The following is a 16,851-nucleotide window of genomic DNA, read 5'->3' on the forward strand; positions in this document are numbered from 1 at the left end:
CCATTTGAAGGGAGAGAGTTTGCCTTACAGCTCAGAGCAGCTGTTGATTAACTCAATCTCAGAGGATTAATTCCTCCTTATCCACATAGAATACCCTGTGATTTGCCTCTTTACCTAGACCCACTAGAGTCCTAGCTCATGGTACGCAGGTTAGACCACTAGCCTTGGCACTTCATATGGTCTTTCCAGGAGTGAAATATGCAGTCTGCTGTTTTACCCAAGAATTTTTCCTTGGAGAGGAGAGAAATAAGCATTTCAATCTAGCTTGGCCTTAATTTTCCAGAGGCACAAACTCCTAATGCCAAATAGCCATGGCTATTTGGAGTCAGAGAGCATTTTTCCTGGTGCATTGAGACAATGACATAGAATATTCTTGCTAGACTCTGGGACAGGAACTTGGCCTCCTATTAAAGGCATAGCCAATCAACTCCCCACTCCACACTTTTTCATTTCCTCCTAGCAGACCTTAGTTAAAACATTTCAGGTAAGACTTTCCTCCTTTTCGGGGCACCTGGGTGGCTCAGTGGGTTAAAGCCTCTGCCTTCTGCTCAGGTCATGATCCCAGGGTCCTGGGATCGAGCCCCACATGGGGCTCTCTGCTTAGCGGGGAGCCTGCTTCCTCCTCTCTCTCTCTCTGCCTGCCTCTCTGCCTACTTGTGATCTCTGTCTGTCAAATAAATAAATAAAATCTAAAAAAAAAAAAAAAGACTTTCCTCCTTTTCAAATGCTCCTCTTTTGGGCTAACTAAAGCCTGGAAGAGGAGAAGGGATGGAGAATAGTTTATTTATTATTTATTTATTCATTTTTAAAGATTTGTATTTATTTGACAGAGAGAAAGCTCAAGTAGGCAGACCGGTAGGCAGAGGAGAGGGAAAAGCAGGCTCACTGCTGAGCAGGGAGCCCAATGTAGGGCTCCATCTCAGAACCCTGGGATAATGACCTGAGCCGAAGGCAGCTGCTTAACCATCTGAGCCACCCAGGTGCCCCGGAATAGTTGATTTAAAGGTTAAAATGTACTTCAGTCCCCAGTTTTACCACTTATGAAAATACCTGGAATTCATAAATATTATCAGTCCTGTTTGTCAGGTACTGTTCCTTCTTAAAAATACTGACTTTAGCAAATTTTACATCAATCTTTCAGAAAATAGTCAGAAATCTTTCTTACACAATCTCCTTTTACTATAGCTTATAGGTTTAGGTTTTACTTTGATTGCTTATCTTGACTTAGGATTTTTAAAAATTTTTTTAACTTTTTATTTAAAAAATTATTTTTAATGGAAGTATAGTTTACATGCAATATTCTATTAGTTCCAGGTATATAACATTGGGATTCCATGTTCATATACACAACAAAGTACTCACTATGCTAAATGTAGTTACCATCTGTCGCCATACAAAATTATTACAATATTATTGACTATATTCCCTATGCTTTACTTTACATCCCCATGATTTATTTGTTGTATAACTTGATGTTTGTAACTCCGAATCCCCTTGACTTATTTTGCACATTCCCTTATGTGCTCCCCTTTGGCAACCACCAGTTTTTTCCCTGTATTTATGATTCTGGTTTCTTGGGGTTTTTTTGTTTGTTTCATTTTTTTAAAAATATCCTACGTATAGGTGAAATCACATGGTATTTGTGTTTTTCTGACTTCTTTCACTTAGCGTGAACTTAGGTTCACCCATATTGCAACTGGCAAGATTTCATTTTTTTGGTTTTTTTTTTTTTTGCTTTTTACTGATTATATCATAGAATGATACTTAATCTTTATTTATTTACTTATATTTTTCATTTTTCTTGATAGTTGACATACAGTGTTATAGTAGTTTCAGTTTTACAACATAGTGATTCATATGGGTGCTATACACTGTGCTCACCATGATAAGTGTGGCTCTCATCTGTCATCACATAACATTATTACAGTGTTATTGACTATATGCCCTATGTTGTACTTTTCATTCCTTATTTATCAGCTTACTTCTCTTAGCATAGTAGTCTCTAGGTCTATCCACGTTGTTGTAAATGGCAAGATCTCATTCTTTTTTTTTTTTTTTATTCTTTTTTTTATGACTGATTAATACTCCACTGTACCACATCTTCTTTATACACTCATCTATTAATGGACACTTAGATTGCTTTCATATCTTGGCTTTGGTACCTAATGCTGTCATAAACTTAGGGGTGCGTATATGTTTACAAGGATGCTAAGATTTTATTTACTTTTTTATTTTTATTTTTTTAAGATTTTATTTTTTTTAAATAATATCTACCTCCAACATGGCACTCAAACTCACAACCTCGTGAGTGTTTTTTTAGGTAAATACCCAGTAGTGGAATTATTGGTTCATATATATGTATTTTTACTTTTAATTTATGAGTAACCTCCATACGGTTTTCCCTAGTAGCTAAACCAATTTACATACCCACCAACAGTGCACAAGGGTTCCCTTTCTCCACATCTTTGCCAATACTTATTATACCTTGTCTTATTGATACTACCCATTCTGACTGGTGTGAGTTGACATTTTGTTGCAGTTTTAATTTGTATTTCCCTAATGAGTAGTGATGTTGAGTGTCTTTTTATGTGTCTGTTAGCCATCTGTATGCCTGCTTTGGAAAAATGTCTATTCATTTGGAACAATGTCTACCCATTTTTAATTTGATTGTTTTATTTTTGGTATGGAGTTGTGTGTGGGTTTTTTTTTTCAAAGATTTTATTTATTTATTTGACAGACATCACAAGTAGGCAGAGAGGTAGGCAGAGAGAGAGGTGGGGGAATCCCCGCTGAGAAGGGAGCCCGACGCAGGGCTCGATCCCAGGACCCTGGGACCATGACCTGAGCCGAAGGCAGAGGCTTTAACCCACTGAGCCACCCAGGTGCCCCGTGTGTGGTTTTTTAGAATATATTTTGGGGGTTCCTGGGTGGCTTATTTGTTACTCTTGATTTTGGCTCAGGTCATGATCTCAGGGTCGTGAGGTTGAACTCAAGGTCTGTCTCCATGCTTAGCACAGAGTCTGCTTGAGATCTCTCCCGCTCTTTCTGCCCCTCCCCCAGCCTGTGCACAAGCACTTGCTCTCTAAGTAAATGAATAAATAAATGAAGTCTTCAAATTTAATATCTATAGATGTTAATCTTGTATCAGATATATAATTTGCAAATATTTTCTCCTATACTGTAAGCTTTCATTTTGTTGATGATTTCATTTTGTTGAAGATTTCATTTTGTTGATGATTTTCATTTTGTTGTTGTTGCTGTACAGAAACTTTGTAGTTTTATATAGTCTCACTTGTGTTTTGCTTTTTTTGCCTTTACCTGAGGATATAGATCCAAAAAAAATACTGCTAAGACTCATGTCTAAAATTTTATTGCCCTGGGAGTTTTATGGCTCCAGGTCTTACATTTAGATTTTAAATTCATTTTGAGTTTATTTTTGTATGTAGTATAATTAAAGTGATCCAATTTTAATTTTTAAAATATAGCTGTCCACTTTTCCCAATATCATTTATTGAAGAGTCTCTCTTTGTCCCCATTTTTAAAAAAAAATTATTTATTTTTCTGAGAGAGAGAGAAAGGGCACATGTGTGTGCAAGGGGGAGGTAGAGGGAGAGGGAGAGAAGCAGAATCCCACTGAGTGGGAAGCCCACTCAGGGCTCAATCTCGTAAACCTAAGGTCATGACCGAGCTGAAATCAAGTTGGATGCTTAATGGACTAAGCCCTCCAGCAACCCCCGCCCCCCGTTGTATATTCTTTACTCTTTCGTTGTACATTAATTGACCAAATAAGTGTGAGTTTATTTCTGGACTCTGTATTATATTACATTGTTCTGTGTTTCTATTTTTGTGCTAAAAATATAGTTTGAAATCAGGGATTGTGATACCTCTAGCTTTGTTCTTATTTCTCAAGATTACTTTGGCTATTTGGGGTCTTTTGTGAGTCCATACAATTTTAGGATTATTTGTTGTAATTCTATGAAAAATGGTGCTGGTATTTTGATAGAAAATTGCATTGAATCTGTGATTGGGTAGTTATGTACATTTTAACAATATTCTAATTTATAAGCGTGGTATATATTTTCATTTATATGTCATCTTCTATTTCTTTTTTTACAGTTATACAATTTTTAGAGTATAAGTCTTTCACCTTGGTTAAATTAACTTTTAGGGTTTTTTTGGTACAATTGTAATTTGGATTGTTTTAACTTTTTTCTGCTAGTTTGTTATCAGTATAAAGAAATGCCACATATTTCTGTATATTAATTTGGTATCCTGGAACCTTATTGAATTTTTTTTTTAAAGATTTTATTTATTTATTTATTTATTTGACATACAGAGATCACAAGTAGACAGAGAGGCAGGCAGAGAGAGAGAGAGAGGGAAGCAGGCTCCCTGCTGAGCAGAGAGCCCGATGTGGGACTCGATCCCAGGACCCTGAGATCATGACCTGAGCCGAAGGCAGCGGCTTAACCCACTGAGCCACCTAGGCACCCTGAATTTATTTTTTATAAAGATTTATTTTTATTTACTCGAGAGAGAGGCAGAGGGAGAAGGACTTGATCTCAGGATCCTGGGATCAGTACCTGAGCTGAAGGCAGATGCCTAACCAACTGAGCCACTTAGGTGCCCTGTGGAATTTATTTAATAATTCTAATAGTGACTTCAGAGAATGACAGTTTTATTTGTTTCTTACCAATTTGGATGTCTTTTATTTCTTTTTCTTATGTGATTTCTGTGTTTAGGAGATTGAGTACTATGTTGCATAGAAGTAGTAAGATTTGACATCTTGGGACACCTGGGTGGCTCAGTGGGTTAAGCCTCTGCTTTCGGCTCGGGTCATGATCTCAGGGTCCTGGGATCGAGTCCCGCATCGGGCTCTCTGCTCGGTGGGGAGCCTGCTTCCCCTTCTCTCTCTCTGCCTGCCTCTCTGCCTACTTGTGATTTCTGTCAAATAAATAAATAAAATCTTTAAAAAATAAAAAGATTTGACATCTTGTCTTGTTCTTAATCTTAGAGGAAAAGCTTTTAGCTTTTCATCATTGAGTATGATAATAGCTCTGGCTAGGACTTCTTCCAATATTTTGTTGAATAGAAGTGGCAAGAGTGGGCATTCTTGTCTCCTTCCTAATCTTAGAGGAAAGGCTTTCAGCTTTTTACCACTGAGTATATTTGCTGTGGGCCTGTCATATATGGCCTTTATGTTGTGGTATATTTCTCAATCCCTACTTTTTTGAGTTTTTATGATAATTCATTGTTAAATTTTATATGCTTTTTCTCCATCTATTGAAATGATCATATGATTTTTCAGCTTCATTTCATTAATGTGGTTTATCTTGTTGATTTATGGACATTGAACTGTCCTTGCACACCTGAATATATCCCACTTGATTGTGATGCATGATCCTTTTACTGTATTGTTGAATTCAGTTTGATAATAATTTGTTGTAGAATTTCATATCCATTCTCATTAGGGATTTGGCTTGTTATTTTCTTTCTTTCTTCCTTTTTTTGGGGGGTGGAGGTAATATCTTCTCTGGTTTTGGCAACATAGTAATGCTGACTTTGTAGAATGAATTTAGAATTCATTCCTTTTCTATTTTTTTGGAATAGTTTGACAGAAAGTTACTAACTCTTCTGTAGGTGTTTGGTGGAATTCACCCGGTCCTGAAAGCCATCTGGTCCTGGACTTTTGTTTCTTGGGAGCTTTTTTATAATTAATGCAATTTCATTACTAGTAATTGGTCTATTCAAGATTCTCTGATTCATCCTGATTTGGTTTTAGAAGATTGTATGTTTCTAAGAATTTATCCATTTCTTCTTGTCTAACTTGTTGGCATGTAATTTTTTTGTAGAAATATTATAATTTTTTGTTTCAGTGGTTTTGATTACACCTTCTCCTTTTTCACTTCTGAGTCTTCCTTCTTTTCTCTCTTTTAAAAAATATTTTATTTATTTATTTGACAGAGGGAGACACGGTGAGAGAGGGAATACAAGCAGGAGGTGAGGGAGAGGGAGAAGCAGGCTTCCCACGGAGCAGGGAGCCCGATGAGGGACTCGATGTGGGGATTGATCCCAGGACTCTGGGATCATGACCTGAGCTGAAGGCAGGCACTTAACGACTGAGCCACCCAGGCGCCTCTCTTTTCTGTTTTTCTTTTTCTTTTTCTTTTTTTTTTAAGCCAGACTACTCATCTAGCTTAATGTTTATTAGTTTTATCTTTTCAAAGAACCAGCTCTATGTTATATTCATCTTTTCTTATTTTTTAGTCTCTCTTTCATTTATTTTCACTCTGATCTTTATTATTTCCTACCTTCTACTAACTTCGGGCTTTGATTTTTTTTTTTTTTTAACTTCCTTTAGGTCTAGATTAGATTGTTTGAGATTTTAGTTGTTTCTTGACCTGCATCACTTTAAACTTCTCTCTGAGAACTGCTTTTGTTACAAACAAAATTCCAGAAAATTTTGTTTCCATTTTCATTTGTCTCCAGTTATCATTTGATTTTCTCTTCGATTTCATTGTTGACTCATTGTCTGTTTAGTAGCATGTTGTTTAGCTTCTGTGTGTTTCTGTCTTTTTGTTTTGCTGTTTTGTTTTCTTCCAGTAACTGATTTCTACTTTCATACCATTGTGGTCAGAAAAGATGCTTCATATGATTCCATCATCTTAAATTTATTGAGACTTGTCTTGTTGCCCAACATGTGATCTGTCCTGGAGAATGTTACATGCTCCCTTGAAAAGAAATGTGTATTCTGCTGTTTTGGATAGGATGTTCTGTATAAATCTGTTAAGTTCATCTGGTCTAATGTGACATTCAAAGCTACTACTGCCTTTATTTTCTGTCTGGATGATCTATCCTTTGATGTAAGGGGTTTAAGTTTTTTAATACTTCTATATTATTGTCAGTTTCTCCCTTTATGTCTATTAATATATGCATTATATATTTAGGTGCTCTTATGTTGGTGTCATAGGTATTACAGTTGTTACATCTTCTTGTTGGGTTATCCCTTTATCATTATGAAATGCCCTTCTTTGTCTCTTATTATAGTCTTTGTTTTAAAGTCTATTTTGTCTCATATATATCGCTACCCCAGGTTTTCTTTTGTTGCCATTCATGGAATATCATTTTTGTTCCTTTCACTTAGAGTCTTTATCTATGTTTAGGTCTAAAGTGAGTCTCTCGTAGGAGCATATAGAGATGGGTCCTTTTGTTTTTTTTAGATCTGTTTGTTCACTCTTTGTCTTCTGGTTAGATCATTTAGTCCATTTACATTTTAAGTAATTATTGATAGATATGTACTTAATGCTGTTTGTTTATTGCTTCCTGATTCTTTTTCTAGTTATCTGTTTCTTTTTCTCTTGTACTCTTCTTTTGTGATTTGATGACTTTCTTTAGTGCTATGCTTGGAGTACTTGTGTGTGTGTATGTGTGTGTGTGTGTGTGTGTGTGTGTGTTGTAGATTTTTGATTTGTGATTACTTTGATGTTCATGTATAATAACATCTTATAAATACATAGCTATCTGTTTTAAGTTCATGGATGCTAGTTTGAACACATTCTGAAAGTACTACATTTTTATTTTCCCCTTCCTCACTATATGTATTTGATGTCATAATTTACATCTTTTTATTTTGTATATCTCCTAATTAATTGTTGTAGGTAAAGCAATTAGTATAGATGTAATTAAAATGACTACTTTTGTCTATTTACGTTCATACTAGCTTTATAAATAATTGATCAATTACCTTTAGTATATGTTTCCTTTACCATTGAAGTTATTTCTTTTGTAATTTTCTTCTGGTTGTGACTTCTTCTTTTTTTTTTTTTAAGATATATTTATTTGAGAGAGAGTGAGAGTGTATGTGTGTGTGTAGGGAGGGGTGGGCAGAAGGAGAGGGAAAGAGAGAATCTCAAGCACACTCCCCACTGGGCACAGCCCTGGACTTGGGGCTCGATCTTACTACATGAGCCGAAATAAAAAATTGGACACTTAACACACTGAGCCACTCAGGTACACGTAGTTGTGGCTTTTTCTTTTCTGCTTAAAGAAGTCCCTTTAACATTTATTTTAAGGCTGAGTTAGGGTGATAAATTCCTTTTACTTTTCTTTTTCTGGAAAACTCTTTATCTGTCCTTCACTTCTGAATGATAACCTTAACCAGGTAAATTATTCTTGGTTGTGAGTTGTAGCTTGCCAAGTTTCTCTGAGAATTTGGTGATAGCCTTATGGTGGGGAGGAGGTCATTCATGCATAACTTGTTGCTTTTCTCTTGCTGCTCTTACGACTCTCTATTTTAATTTTTTCACATTTTAATTATTAGTTGTCTTGGTGGTAATCTCTTTGAGTTTATCTTGTTTGGGACTGTCCATGCTTCCCGAAGCTACTTGATTGTGTATTTCCTTCTTTAGATTAACAATATTTTCATCCATTATTTTTTCAAATAAGTTTTTTGCATCTTTGTCTCTCTTCTCCTTCTGGGAGCCCTATAATGTGAATGTTAGTATACTTGATGTTGTTTCTGTGGTCCCTTATCCAATCCTTATTATTATTTTTTTAAAGATTTTATTTATTTGACAGACAGAGATCACAAGTAGACAGAGAGGCAGGCAGAGAGAGAGAGGGAAGCAGGCTCCCCACTGAGCAGAGAGCCCAATTTGGGGCTCGATCCCAGGACCTCGGGATCATGACCTGAGCGGAAGGCGGAGGCTTTAACCCACTGAGCCACCCAGGCACCCCTCCTTGTTATTTTTTAATACATTTTTTTCTTCTTGCTGTTCAGCTTGGATGACCTCCACTAACCTGTTTTCCAGATTGCTAATCAGTTCTATATCTTCTAATCTCCTGTTGAGTCCCTCTAGTGTATTTATTTCAGTTATTGAGCTCTTCAGCTCAAATTGGATCTTTTTTATATTTTCAGTTTTTTTGTTGAAGTCCTTGGTGAATTCAACCCCTCTTCTTTCAAGTCTACTGAACATCTTCATGATCATTACTTTGAATTCTTAATGAGGTAGATTGCTTATCTCCATTTTGTTTAGTTATTTTCTTTTAAGATTTTATTTATTCATTTGACAGAGAGAGAGAGATCACAAGCAGGCAGGGAGGCAGGCAGAGAGAGAGGAGGAAGCAGGCCCTCCGTGGAGCAGAGAGCCCGATGCGGGACTCGATCCCAGGACCTGGGATCATGACCTAAGCCGAAGGCAGAGGCTTTAACCCACTGAGCCACCCAGGCGCCCCTGTTTAGTTATTTTCTGAGGTTTGGTTTTATTCTTTCATTTGCAACATGTTGCTCGGTCTTTTCTTTTTTGTCTCTCTGTGTTTGTTAGTATGTATTAGCTCAGCTACCATAGCCTCAAGTAGGAGTGCCCCATGGGCCCTAGGAGATCAATCCCCCTGGTCACCAGAACCAAGCACTCCAGAGTTGATCCATGTGTGGGCTGCTGACTGCTGTCATTGCATTGACGGGTGGGGCTGGCTACCGTGGCTTGCTGTACAGCAGGCTGAGATGCCTTGCTGCAGCTGCTGTTAATGTGCTGATGGGTGTGGCCCCATTCCCATCCCCCAAGGAGTTGCTTTGGAGGGTGCATGAGTCTTGGCCAGGGCTGCCCTGTGGGTGTGGCAGGGTGGTAGTCACTTTGAACGTTGTTGTTTTGGGGTTTGGTGGTCCCCACTTATACTGCCTGCCAGGTTTACTGACGCAGAAGTTCTTTGGAGGGGTGCCTGCCAGGGCAGGCTGGTGAGAATGGGGACAAGTGGTGTCAACAGGGTAGGTAGTGGGTGCCACAACTGGCACCCTTCTGGGTTGGGCTAGGTAGGTTGAATGAGGGAAGAAAAATGGTACTTACCAACCCTTCCATTTTTGGAGAAGGTTCCTACAGAACCCCGCCCCTCTTGCATACACCTAAAATTACTTATTAAATCTCTCTCACATGTGGCCCAGGCACTTTTCAAGTCACTCCTTCGCTGCTTTGTCTCAGCATGAGTGATATTGTGCAGTGACCTTTCAAATGGAGTCAGTTTCCAATAGCCTTCTGGCTCTCCTTTCTGACTTTCACAGCCAGATGTTGTGGGGCTCCTTTTTCTGGTGCAGATTTCCAGGCCAGGAAGGGAGGGTGCCTGATGTGGTGCTTAAAGCTTCCGCTGCTCAAGAAACTTATGATATCTTTCATACTTAGGGGTCACTGTGCAGGGGGTTTGGTTCCTGATCATTCAACTTGAAATTTTAGAGTAAAAAAAGCATTCCCGGGCGCCTGGGTAGCTCAGTGGGTTAAGCCGCTGCCTTTGGCTCAGGTCATGATCTCAGGGTCCTGGGATCGAGTCCCGCATCGGGCTCTCTGCTCAACAGGGAGCCTGCTTCCCTTCCTCTCTCTCTGCCTGCCTCTCTGCCTACTTGTGATCTCTGTCTGTCAAATAAATAAATAAAATCTTTAAAAAAAAAAAAATAAAATTAAAAAAAAAAAAGCATTCCCATTTTTATAACCTTTTAAGAGTCTTAAAAGTCCCCATTTTCATATATTTGAATGACTATTTATGTTTAAATTCCTTTAGAAATATTTGAATTCTTATTTTTTATTATGGTCTATTTGGGATTATTTTGACAGTTAAGATCCCAGTTGTGTAATTGAGAGGTGCTTGTATGTATTATTTTTGTATTTTCGATTTCCTGCTAGCTTCATTTTTCTTATTCTGATAATCTCTTGTTATTTTTTTAACTCTTAAGACTTTCTGATCTTTAAAATTACTTAAACATTGTCTTTTCCAAGATTATAATCTCAGTAGTTGGAATCATATCGACATCTTTATTTCTAGTATCATCATGGTTTGTTAAAAATGTTTTAAGGACAGTTTATTCAAGTATAATTTACATATAGTAGAATTCACCCTTTTAAAGTGTTGCAGTTCAGTGTGTTTGGATAAGTTTACACAATTTTGTAACAGCCACCAAAGTCAAGATAGAGGAGGCTTCCTTTATCCTAGGGAACTCCCTTGTACCCTTTTGTGAACAGTCACCTCTTGTAAATCTAACTTTTCACAACAACTGATTTGTGTCCCTATAATTTTGTTTATTCTAAACTGCCATATAAATGGAGTCATACAATTTGTAGCATTTTGTGCCTGGCTACTTTTATTAACATAATACTTCTGAGATTGATCTGTTTGTTGAATGTATCATTCCTTTATATTACTGAGTAGTAATCTTTTGTATGGGTGTAACCAAAATTTATCTAGCCATTTGGTGGACATTTGGATTGTTTACAATTTTTCATTGCTACGAGTAAAGCTACTATAATTATTCACATGCAGGTCTTTGTGTGGGCATGTTTTTATTTCTCTTGTGTAAATACTCGGGGGTGGGTTGGATTTTTATGACATATGGCAAATTTATGTTTAACTTTATAAGAGACTACTGTGCTGTTTTTTAAAGTGGGTGTATATTTTTGATTTGCCCCAGCAAATATATGAGGATTCTAGTCACCCTGCATCCTTGCCAAGATTTGGCCTTCTAAATCTTTTTAATTTTAGTCATTCTACTAGTTGTGTAATGGTATCTTATTGTGGTTTTAATTTTCAGTTCTCAGATGACTAATGATGTTGAGCACATTTTTTGTGTGACTCTTGGCCATCTGTACATCTTTTTGGTGAGATATCTATTCAGATCTCTTGTCCATTTTAATAATCGCATTATCTTCTTATTGAATTTAAGTGTTGTTTATATACTCTGAATACAAGTCTTTTGGGGGCTTGTACATACTTGTTCTCCTAGGCTGTGACTTATTTTAGCAGTGTCTTTTGAAAAGCAGATGTTAATTTTGATGAAGTCCAGTTTATCAGCTTTTCAGTAGTTTGTGCTTTTTGTGTCTTATCTAAGAGAAAGAGTAAATCAATATCACAGATTTTTTTCTGTTTTCTTCCACAGATTTATATATTTTAAAAAATATTTTATTTATTTAGGGAGAGCATGTACAGGGTGAGAGGCAAAAGGAGAGGGAGAAAGAATCTCAAGCAGTCTCTACACTAAGCACAGAGCCTGACACAGGGCTTGATCTCATGACACCAAGATCATTATCTGAGCTGAAACCTAGAGTTGGACACTTAACCGACTGAGCCACCTAGATGTCCCCACAAATTTGTATTTTTATCTCTTACATCTATTTCTATAATACATTTCAACTTAAATTTTGTATAGTTTTATGTATGGTGTGAGGTAGATTTTGAGGCTTTGTTTTGTTCTGTTTTCCATGCCCAGTTACTCTAGTACCATTTGTAGAGAAGTCTGTCCTTTCTCCATCAAATTACCCTGGTATGTTTGCTGAAAATCAATTGACCATGTATGTGTGGGTGTATTTCTCAACTCTGATCTGTTCTGTTGATTCATATACCAACTTTGGACAAATACCACATTGCTTTGATTATTGTAGTTCTATAATAAGACTTAAAATTGGTTTATTCTTACCATGGAAAAACTAGTATTGACCTGAAATTTTTCCATCTATACTTTTTTCCCTTTGGTCCTATGATCCTGTTGCTTCTATTATTCTAGAATGTCATTTAGAGTAAGATTACCTCCTATTTTATATGACAGTCTTTTACCTATTAGTATAAATAAATGTTTACACAACTTAATTTGTACTAAGCCTCCATAGGCTCAAGATCTTTTAAATTTAGGACTTTTTTTTTTTTTAATCAAAAAAGCTTACCACGATTTAGGAGTTCAGTACATATTAGTTGGAAATGAATTAAACTCTCTGTGGAATAATTATTCGTTAGTATCCTCAAAGCAGGTTACTTGAATTCAACATAGCAAAGAAAGCATAGCTCCTGTGACTTTAATTTCATTAGGAAGCTATGGTTCTCTTAATCAGGAAATAAATCTTTCTGAACAATTAATTGTTTGTACCCTTTTTTATTTTCCAGTTTTAGACATTGCTTATTAGGTTATTTTCATATTATGTGCTAGACACTGCTTGGGCCATTTCAGTATTGAAAACTCAACTTCCTTTAGTTGGAGAACTTTAAAAATTGTTAATATCAGTATAGTTGATATCCTCCTTGTTTTCTCTTTTTATTCTTTACACATTATTCAGATATTGTATGTTTTGAGTTGGTTCTTTTCTCTTTTTTCCTGTTTTCATCTCATTATCTTTTTGTGCTTCTTTGTGAGAATTCTCCTCAACTGTATCTTTCTATTCTGTTAAGCTTTTGATCTCTGGTTTTGTTTTTTAATTTTCAAGCGCTATTTTTTGTTCTCTGAGTGTTTTGTATTACATTCTGTTCTTACTTCATGGGTAATATCTCCTTTCTGAGAATATCAATGACAATTTTTCTTGAGTTATTTTCTCTTTAAACAGTCGCGATTTCCTTCAACTTGCTGTCTTTCAGTATGTTTTGAATATTATCTATCTTTAATATTATTAGTTGTGCTTAAATGTCTAGTGATCTTTCTCTGTCTAATGATAAACTCTGTTTCACTCTCTTCAGAGGATAAACTCAGACATTTGATAGGGTGTGGGAGGGCATTGTATCAAGTAGAGAATCTGAGAGTTTAACTGTTTCATAAGCTTTTAACTAATCATATTGTTTTCTTCCCTATTTTTACCCAAATTGGAAAAGTACCTTATTCTGCCACTTTCTGAGCTCTTTGGGGGTTACTCAGTGCCACTCAAGTTGCTTTTCAACTTTATTTCCTGCTGAAGTAGGGTTTCACTTAGGTCTCCTAAAGTGCTTTTCAGTTGTTCATCTGGTTTCACCTTCTGATATTTGCTTGCTGTTTTCTCCTTCTGTCCTATGGGTTTATGTTTTTAAAGAAAGTTCATTTATTATAACAATAAGATGGATTCACTGTGATGAAGAAATAAGATTTCTAGTTAAAGATAGCATTTGAACATACTATGTATCTTCTTAAAACTTCTCTTTAATCAGAAACCCTTCTTCCATTTCCTTATCCAAAAATCTAGTTCTTTTTTTTTTTTTTAAGAGATGGAGAGAGGTGGGGCAAGGGGCAAAGGGAGGGGAAGAATGAGAATCCCAAGCAGGCTCCATGCCCAGCGCAGAGCTTGCCGCAGGGCTAGATCTCACAACCCTGAGATCATGACCTGAGCCAAAATTAAGAGTTGGACGCTTAACTGAGTGAGCCATGCAGGCACCCCCAAAAACCTAATTCTAATCTGAGGGGTTGTTTTTATGCTGTAAATCAATGTTTTCATTAGTAACTTTGATTACATATGTGGAATACAGTGGACTTCCCATGCCTGTCCCCTGTTGCACTCCTGCAATGTGCTGGTGGCTATACCTTCAATATAATACTCTGCTGCTGTGAAGACCTAGAATAAGAGTGAAGCTGAAGTTACCATTCAATCTTTTTCCTACCTCCTCCTGCCCCCACCCTCCACCACAAATATACAGGAGAAGACTTACACACTTAGAGTCATTGTTTTCCTCTGAGCAGAAGTAGCTGTTTCTGAGGGTTTGGAGGGGTGGGGGTTGGGGGTTGGGTGAGCCTGGTGGGGGGTATTAAGGAGGGCATGTATTGCATGGAACACTGGGTGTGGTGCATAAACAATGAATTTTGGAACACACACACAAAAATTAATTTAAAAATTAAAAAAAAAAGTAGCTGTTTCTCTGTTTCTTGCACATGTATACTGTTGGTATCTTTTGAGAGTGGCAACATTAAGCGTCCATGACCATTTTATGTGCTTATTCTTAATTTCATCTCTTGGTTTCTAATTCTTGTTTTCCACTGTTAAGGGTATCAAGTTCTGTGGTACACATTTTATTGCTTTCTTTTACCTTTCTTTTACCTTTCTCTTCCTTTCAAAAAGAAAATTCTGAGTTTGTTGCTTCCTTTACTGATCATTTCTCCTTGATTTTTTTTTTAATGTAAAATAGCTGGCTCCCATGGATCTAATGAACCAATTAAAGTATTTCCCCTAAAGTGCTGAAAGCTAGCTAATGCATTGGGCATGCTAATTGAATATTTATTTATTTATTTATTTTCATGAAGTATTATCCTTAATTAAGTATAAAGACTTCCAATCAGATCATCTAGGGACCATTTTACCCAGTGCTCTGATTAGCTGCAAGTCTCTTATCTTTCTCTTTAGCAATGGTGAGGCAGATACCCTTTCCATAGAGAATAGAAACCCATGGTTTGTTGCCTTTGCCATTAACAAAAATGTTGGGGAGGTGGTGGCATAGCTATTGCTATTGGCATCTTTCACAGGAACATCAAAAGAACCAGGGTGTTTCTGTCTATGGGTGGTCACACCAATTCTTCCCAGGTTAGTACCTCCAGTTACCATACACAGATTACCACTATCAAACTTGATAAAATCAGTCATCTTTCTAGTCTCCAAATCTGAATGGTCTGAATGGTGTCATTCACCTTGATTAGGGGATTAGGATAGTGGATGGTGCAAGCATCATGGGTTACCAGATGAGGGATTCCTTTTGCAAAGATCTTTCTCACTTTGTACAAATTATACTTGGTCTGCTCAGGTGTAATCCAGTGAAGAGCAAAGTGACCCTTGGTGCCATAGATCAGAAATAGAAATTCTTCTCAGTCTTGACAATGCTGATGACAGCCATAAAGCCAGCAGGGTAGGTTATATCAGTTTGGATCTTGCCTTCAGTCTTAATAAAATGCTGCATACAGATATTCTTTACCTCATCTCCCGTTAGGGCATACTTAAGTCTGTTCCTTAGGAAAGTGATGAGAGGGAGACATTCTGTCATTCTAAGGGGACCAGTGAATGGATGAGAGGCAAACACACTGGTCAGTTTATCCCCATCCAATGCTTTGGAGCTGCTGCATGCTTCAGATGCTTCTTGGAACCATGAGCCATAGCTGCATTAGGCCTATATATTTAATCTTTAGTTGTCACTGTTGCATTGGTTGGTGATTCCATTTCCAAAGGAGATGTCTTTGTTGATGACATGATTTGAGAGGGACCTATGCCTAGATTTGATAAAGGTATCTTACTTGTGTCTAGGTAAGATAAGGGTTTTTAAAAATAATCCATTTATGTCTTTAATCTTAATATATGTATAAGGAATAATACTAACAAGGCATGAAAGATTTTACAGTGAAAAGTTTTCCTTTTCCTTTCACCTGCTAAGTCCCCCAGTCCCTCAATTTCCTTTCCTGGAAGTAACCGCTAGAACCACATTTTTCTCCAGCTCTTTAGAGATCTCTGAATTTACAACATTTACATGCATATAGGTCAGAAATGTTGTGTTTTTACTCTTGCCTCTTCTATTCAGCATAGTACTGGAATTCCCAGCCAAAGCAATTAGGAAAAAAAAAAAAAGAAAAGATAAATAAAAGGCATTGAAATTCAAAAGGAAAAAGTAAAATGGTCTCTATTTTACATATAAAAACCCTAGGATGCCTGGGGAGGTCAGTCAGTTAAGTGTTTGCCTTTGGCTCAAGTCATGATCCCAGGGTCCTGGAATTGAGTCCCACATCTGCTTCTCCCTTTCCCCCTACCCCTCCCCCTGTTCATGTGCGCTCTCTCTCTCTCTCTCATGCTTTCCTTCAAATAAATAAAATCGTTTTTTTCTAATTTTATTTATTTATTTGACAGAGAGAGATCGCAAGTAGGCATACAGGCAGCCAGAGAGAGAGGAGTAAGCAGGCTCCGTGCTGGGCAGAGAGCCTGATGTGGGGCTTGATCCCAGGACCCTGAGATCGTGACCTGAGCTGAAGGCAGAGGCTTAACCCACTGAGCAATCCAGGCGCCCCAAATAAATAAAATCTTAAAAAAAAAAACAAAACCAAAAAACAGCACCCTAAAGATTCCACAGCAAAACTATTAAAACTAAAAAAGTCAGTTAATATACAAAATCAGTCAA

At 37.0% G+C, this 16,851-nt stretch overlaps 1 protein-coding gene and 1 pseudogene across 3 annotated transcripts in view; one reads left to right on the top strand and one right to left on the bottom strand.

The window, feature by feature from the left end:
• Nucleotides 1-16,851, top strand: part of ZRANB3 (zinc finger RANBP2-type containing 3) — a 312,440-nt gene that overhangs the window by 85,493 nt on the left and 210,096 nt on the right. The gene's annotated exons all lie outside the window — the stretch shown is intronic.
• Nucleotides 15,055-15,842, bottom strand: LOC116866899 (annotated as a pseudogene).

This window comes from Lontra canadensis, unplaced genomic scaffold (genome assembly GCF_010015895.1).
Source record: "Lontra canadensis isolate GAN:19392208 unplaced genomic scaffold, GSC_riverotter_1.0 scaffold11, whole genome shotgun sequence".
Classification (NCBI taxonomy): Eukaryota; Metazoa; Chordata; class Mammalia; order Carnivora; family Mustelidae; genus Lontra; species Lontra canadensis.